Source organism: Chelonia mydas, chromosome 20 (genome assembly GCF_015237465.2).
Source record: "Chelonia mydas isolate rCheMyd1 chromosome 20, rCheMyd1.pri.v2, whole genome shotgun sequence".
NCBI classification, from domain to species: domain Eukaryota; kingdom Metazoa; phylum Chordata; order Testudines; family Cheloniidae; genus Chelonia; species Chelonia mydas.
Genome location: NC_051260.2, coordinates 3,799,148 through 3,805,717, shown reverse-complemented (window position 1 = coordinate 3,805,717; position 6,570 = coordinate 3,799,148).

Genomic DNA, 6,570 nt, shown 5'->3' with positions numbered 1-6,570 from the left:
AGCCAGCGGGCACCAAGGGACAGCTGGACACTCAGGGAGGGCACCGAGGGACAGCCGGACACCCAGCGTGCACCAAGGGACAGCCAGGGGGGCACCGAGGGACAGCTGGGGGGCACCGAGGGACAGCTGGACACTCGGGGGGGGCACCGAAGGACAGCCGGACACCCGGGAGGGGGCACCGAGGGATGGCTGGACACCCAGGGGAGTGCCAAGGGAAGGCCCGAGACCCAGGGGAATGCCAAGGGAAGGCCCGAGACCCAGGGGAGCGCCAAGCGACAGCCGGACACCCGGGGAGCGCCAAGGGACAGCGTCACAGCTGGACACCTGGGGGGGGCGGGACTTTGGGGATGATTTGATTGTCCTGGCTGAGTGGGGGGAGTGGCCGGGCCGCACTCCCAGCCCAGTAAAGTCTCTGTTTGTCTGGTGCGCTGACTTCTGCGCATCCACCATCACTAGGCCTGGCCCCGGCCGGGCTGGCCCCACGGCATCCCCACTTCCAGGCCCGGCGCGCTCGCTGCACAGACCGTGTGGATCCATCGGCTCCTGTCCACCTGACAGGCCTGGGCAGCCTCTCTCCAAACTCCCCTGTGGTGGGCCCGAGCCCACGGCACAGCCGGGCACCACGAAGTGGGGCTGGGGGACTCCCAGCCCCCTCGCCCCAGCCCAGAGCCCAGACTACAGCCAGGCTCAGCCCTGAGAAGGGAGGTGCAAGGCAGGTGCCCCCTGCTGCTGTATCCACCACGAGGATCCCGAGTCCCTGCAGCTGGGCACAGTGTGTCTTGGCCATGGTGCGGTTCTGCTGGGCCCAGGCCTCCCCGGGGGAGGCAACAGCAGGACAAGCAGGGGAGGGCTCGGGGCGCGGAGGCTGGAGATGGGGAGCAGGAAGCTGGGGGCGGATGGTACCAGCGGGCAGAGAACACGGGGTGTGGGGGGAACAAACCTTAAGGGGTGTGGGGGGTAAGAGGAGGGAGCTGCTCTCTATACCCCCTCCCCTGAGCGGGGGCAGAGGCACCCCCCCACCTCCAGGTGCGACCAATCCCCTGGCCCCTGAGATGGCTGGCAATAGTGGGACATAGCTGGGGGAGGGGGGATTTGCTGTTGTGTCCCCCAAGGATTGAACGGAGACACCCCCCTTCTCCAGCTCCTTTCCAAGTGGCCTGGGAACCCGCCCCCAGCGTTGGTAGCACTTGGCAGGCTGCAGCAGCCCCTGGGGTGCTGGATCCATGGGGCCGGGCAGGGATAGGGGCAGGGTCCCAGCCTCTGTTGGCTCAGCAGCTGGACACATGGAGCCCATAGGTGACAGCAGCGGGCACCCCACTCCCCCGGTGCCCTCTAATCTCCAGCCCAGTCCGTGATGGGCAAACCCCATGCAGGCTGCATGAGTCACCCACCATCTGGGTGCCGTTCTGAACCTCTTCCTTCCCTTGCAGGGAGCAAGGTGAAGCGGGGTGCAGGGCACCAGGACTCCTGGGTTCTCTCATACGACCCAGGCACATCAGTAATATCCATTCCCAGCTCTGGGAGGGGAGGGAGCCAACCAGCGGAGTGCTCAGAGAAGGGGAGTCCAGGGAGTCCGAACGCCTGGGTTCCATCCCCTCGCGCTGTCGCTGGGTTGGTCACCGCCATGCTCCGGGCCTCAGTTTCCCCCATCTCCCATAGCTACATCCTGGGGGCCGGGGAGGGGCAGATGTCACCGGTGTCAGTGAAACACTCCAAGACCCCGAACGAGGGACACTCACTATTACCTGGCACTGGAGCGGGGACTGGCGACCCCGGGGGCGGACTCCGGCTGCTTCACACCAGGGCTGGAGCAGAGGAGACCAGAATCCTCTGGGGGTTGGCGGTTCTGCAGACCAGCTCCAGGGCACCTCCTGCTGGGAGCACCATGGACCAGGGCAGCTTCTGCAGCTCCAAGGCCCCCGGCTGCTGGGACCTTTGCCCCACCGCGCCAGCCCCCCATAGCTAGAACCCAGCGGCCAAGTCAGGTCCTAGCCCCAGCTCTGGGGTGAAGGGGGTTGGGAGGGTCTAATGATTAGAGTGGGGGCGGGGAGCCAGGACTCCTGGGTTCTATTTCCAGCTCTGGGAGGGGAGTGGGGTCTAGTGGTTAGAGCCGGGGGGGGTGTAACTTGGAGCCAGGACTCCTGGGTTCTATCTCCAGCTCTGGGAGGAGAGTGGAGTCTAGTGGATAGAGCCGGGGGGGGTGCAACTTGGAGCCAGGACTCCTGGGTTCTACCTCCAGCTCTGGGAGGGGAGTGGGGTCTAGTGATTAGACCGGGGAGGAGGGGTGGCTTGGAGCCAGGACTCCTGGGTTCTATCTCCAGCTCTGGGAGGGGAGTGGGGTCTAGTGGTTAGAGCGGGGAGGAGGGGTGGCTTGGAGCCAGGACTCCTGGGTTCTATCTCCAGCTCTGGGAGGGGAGTGGGGTCTAGTGATTAGACCGGGGAGGAGGGGTGGCTTGGAGCCAGGACTCCTGGGTTCTATCTCCAGCTCTGGGAGGGGAGTGGGGTCTAGTGGTTAGAGCGGGGAGGAGGGGTGGCTTGGAGCCAGGACTCCTGGGTTCTATCTCCAGCTCTGGGAGGGGAGTGGGGTCTAGTGGTTAGAGCGGGGAGGAGGGGTGGCTTGGAGCCAGGACTCCTGGGTTCTATCTCCAGCTCTGGGAGGGGAGTGGGGTCTAGTGATTAGACCGGGGAGGAGGGGTGGCTTGGAGCCAGGACTCCTGGGTTCTATCTCCAGCTCTGGGAGGGGAGTGGGGTCTAGTGGTTAGAGCGGGGAGGAGGGGTGGCTTGGAGCCAGGACTCCTGGGTTCTATCTCCAGCTCTGGGAGGGGAGTGGGGTCTAGTGGTTAGAGCGGGGGGGGGTGCAACTTGGAGCCAGGACTCCTGGGTTCTATCTCCCGCTCTTCAGCGCTGAAGCCCTGGGGCACAGGGGGCACCCCTGGCAAAACCCACCCACCCAGCATCAGCTGTCCCGGCCCCAGACCCCCGAGGTCTGGTCAGGGCGCAGGGCGGAGGTGGGGGGAGCCGGGGAAAATCCCGGCTGGCGCGGAGATAGTAAGGCCCAGGGCCCAGAGCCGGGGGGGGGGGGGGGGAGCAGGCTGGAGCTTTGTTTTAACAGTTCAAAGCGATGCACCGGTTGTTTGCACTTCAAAGGGCGCAGCTGGGCCCGCGCGGGACACAGGAAACGCTGCGCGGAGTAATTAACAGCTGGGTTACAAGGGACCCCCTGGAAGAGCCCCGCCCGCGCGCCACGACCCCCGCTGCACGTGCGCGCGCGCACCCAGATGCACCAGCACGAATGCACACCCAGCCCCTCCTGCAACTACACCCCCACCCCCACCCCCCGGCAGCTGCACCCACAGAGCTGTCCCCACGCACACTCCCTCACCCCCCCCCACTACTCACACACAAACACAAACACCTGCCACCCTCACACACACGCAGGGTTGCGGGAGACGTGTCTCGGAAAGGACGCCTCTTCCCTGACTGCATTGGACCCCCCCCCGCACACACACACAAACACACCTGCCACCGTTGGCCCACACAACCTACCCACAGACACCCGCCGCTGACACGCACTCCCCAGCCGCTACCGGGCAGGCCCTGCACACACTGCCCGCACGCACACGCACCGAACACACACTGTACACACACTCATTGCACACACTGCCCGCACGCACACGCACCGAACACACACTGTACACACACTCACTGCACACACTGCCCGCACACGCACCGAACACACACTGTACACACACTCATTGCACACACTGCCCGCACGCACACGCACCGAACACACACTGCACACAAACATACACTGCACACACTGCCCGCACACACACGCATGGAACACACACTGTACACACACTCACTGCACACACTGCACACACACACACGCACCGAACATACACTGTACACACATTCACTGCACACACTGCCCACACACACACGCACTGAACACACACTGTACACACATTCACGGCACACACTGCCCGCACACACACGCACCGAACACACGCTGTACACACACACATGCACCGAACACGCACTGTACACACACTCACTGCACACACTGCCCACACACACACGCACTGAACACACACTGTACATGCATTCACTGCACACACTGCCCACACACACACGCACGGAACACACGCTGTACACACACTCACTGCACACACTGCCCCCACACACACGCACCGAACACACACTGTACACACACTCACTGCACACACTGCCCACACACACACGCACCGAACACACACTGTACACACACTCACTGCACACACTGCCCCCACACACACGCACTGAACACACACTGTACACACACTCACTGCACACACTGCCCGCACGCACACACAGTGAACACACACTGTACACACACTCACTGCACACACTGCCCGCACACACACGCACCGAACACACACTGTACACACATTCACTGCACACACTGCCTGCACGCACACACACAGAACACACACTGTACACACACTCACTGCACACACTGCCCGCGCACACACGCACCAAACACACATTGCACACACACATTCACTGCACACACTGCCCGCACGCACATGCACGGAACACACACTGTACACACATTCACTGCACACACTGCCCGCACACACACGCACCGAACACACACTGTACATGCATTCACTGCACACACTGCCCGCACACACACGCACGGAACACACACTGTACACGCATTCACTGCACACACTGCCCGCACACACACGCACGGAACACACACTGTACACACACTCACTGCACACACTGCCCGCACACACACGCACATGCCCCGTGGCCGCACACAGCTGCAGCTCGCATGCACCTGCCATTGCTACACAGGCCCCCGGCCATCATTGATACACACACGAACACCTCAGCTGCTGCACAAACACACCTACACTGCGCGCGCACTGCACACACTGCACACACACGTGGCATGCACACACACCGTACAAACATGCGCATTGCACAAATACACTGCACATGCACGCACTGCACAAGCACTGCATGCACGTGCACAATGCACAAACACACTGCATGCGCGCACACTTCACAAATACTCTGCACAACCACAAGGCACGCACGCACTGCATGCACACACTGTAGAAACACATGCACTTGAAAAACACACCGCACGCACACGCACACACTGAACACGCACTGCATGCGCACATACTTGCTGCACACATGCACTGCACACACATGCACCAAACACACACTGTACACACACTCACCACACACACTGCACGTGCGCACACGCACCGAACACACACTATACACACACTCACTGCACACACTGCACGCACACACATACTGCGCAAACACAAACACAGCCTGCACACAGTCATGCACTGCACAAACACACCGACTGCATGCACACATGCGCTACGAACACACTGCACAAACACACCCCCATGCATTGCATGCACACACACCCCCACTGCACATCCCCCCCACACGCACTCCTGCACCCCACATGTGCTGCTGCCACACTCATACAACACTCACACACACAACTCCCATTCCTGCACACACCCACTCACTACCACCCCCACCCCCTTCTGCCTCTTGATACAACATCCAGCCTAGGGCTGCCTGCCATGGCCCTCCTGGGGGAGAGAATACTCTCTGCCGGCAGCCCCCCACCACACCGCTCCCGATGGCTCTGGGGCCAGGTCCCACACCAATCCCAGTTCCCATCTCCAGGGTGATAGACGGTTCCCAGCAGATGGTGCCCACGGCCCTGTCACCACCACACCCACCACCGAGTCCCTGCCCGCCGAGCCGTAGGGCCAACGGGGCCGGAAGGGCGAGCTGCAGCCGGCCAGCTGAGGCCTGGTGCCGTCTACACTAGCATTGTGTGAACACGTTTGAGTGACAGCTGTCCTGTAGACGTGGCCAGGGGAGGGGGGATACCAGCTCCTTGGGCTGTGGGGGATGGGGTGAGGTCCTGGCACATACCAGAGGGTTGAGGGAGGGGGACGGAGGGACAGAAACAACCCCTCCCAGGGAGTTCAGTGAAACCCACCCTAGGGATGGAAAGCGCAAATGGAGGGTGGCTGGGCCCCCTGATCCCAGGGCAGGTGGGGGCAGCCCAGAGCAGGGAGATAAGGCAGCACAATGGGCTATTTGCATACAATGCCCTGCACCTAGCCCTGGGGCTCATGGAAGGGCAGGCCTGGGCCCAGGTATTCCCAAGGCCTTGGGGTCGGGGGAGGGGAGGAGAGCTGGGGGAGGGGCAACTGGGATGGAGTGGGAAGGATTCAGAGCATGGCTGACACACATAACTCCCCCACACCCCCTCCATGCAGTGCAGTACCCCCGCCCCCGCCAGGCTGGGGCCCACCTGCCTCCTGCCAGCTCCTGCCTGCTGGCCCTCGCTGCTCGCTCACTGTATCTCACCACCTGGGCAGGGCAGATGGATGCCAGCCCCTGTCTGGGTCCACCAGCCACAGCCAGGCCCCTGCCGAGCAGCGGACAGGCACAGATGCAGCGGGGTGCCACCCCCCAGGCCGGACACACGGACGCAGGCCCTGTCTCAGGGCCGGAGCCAGTTCCGCGTGG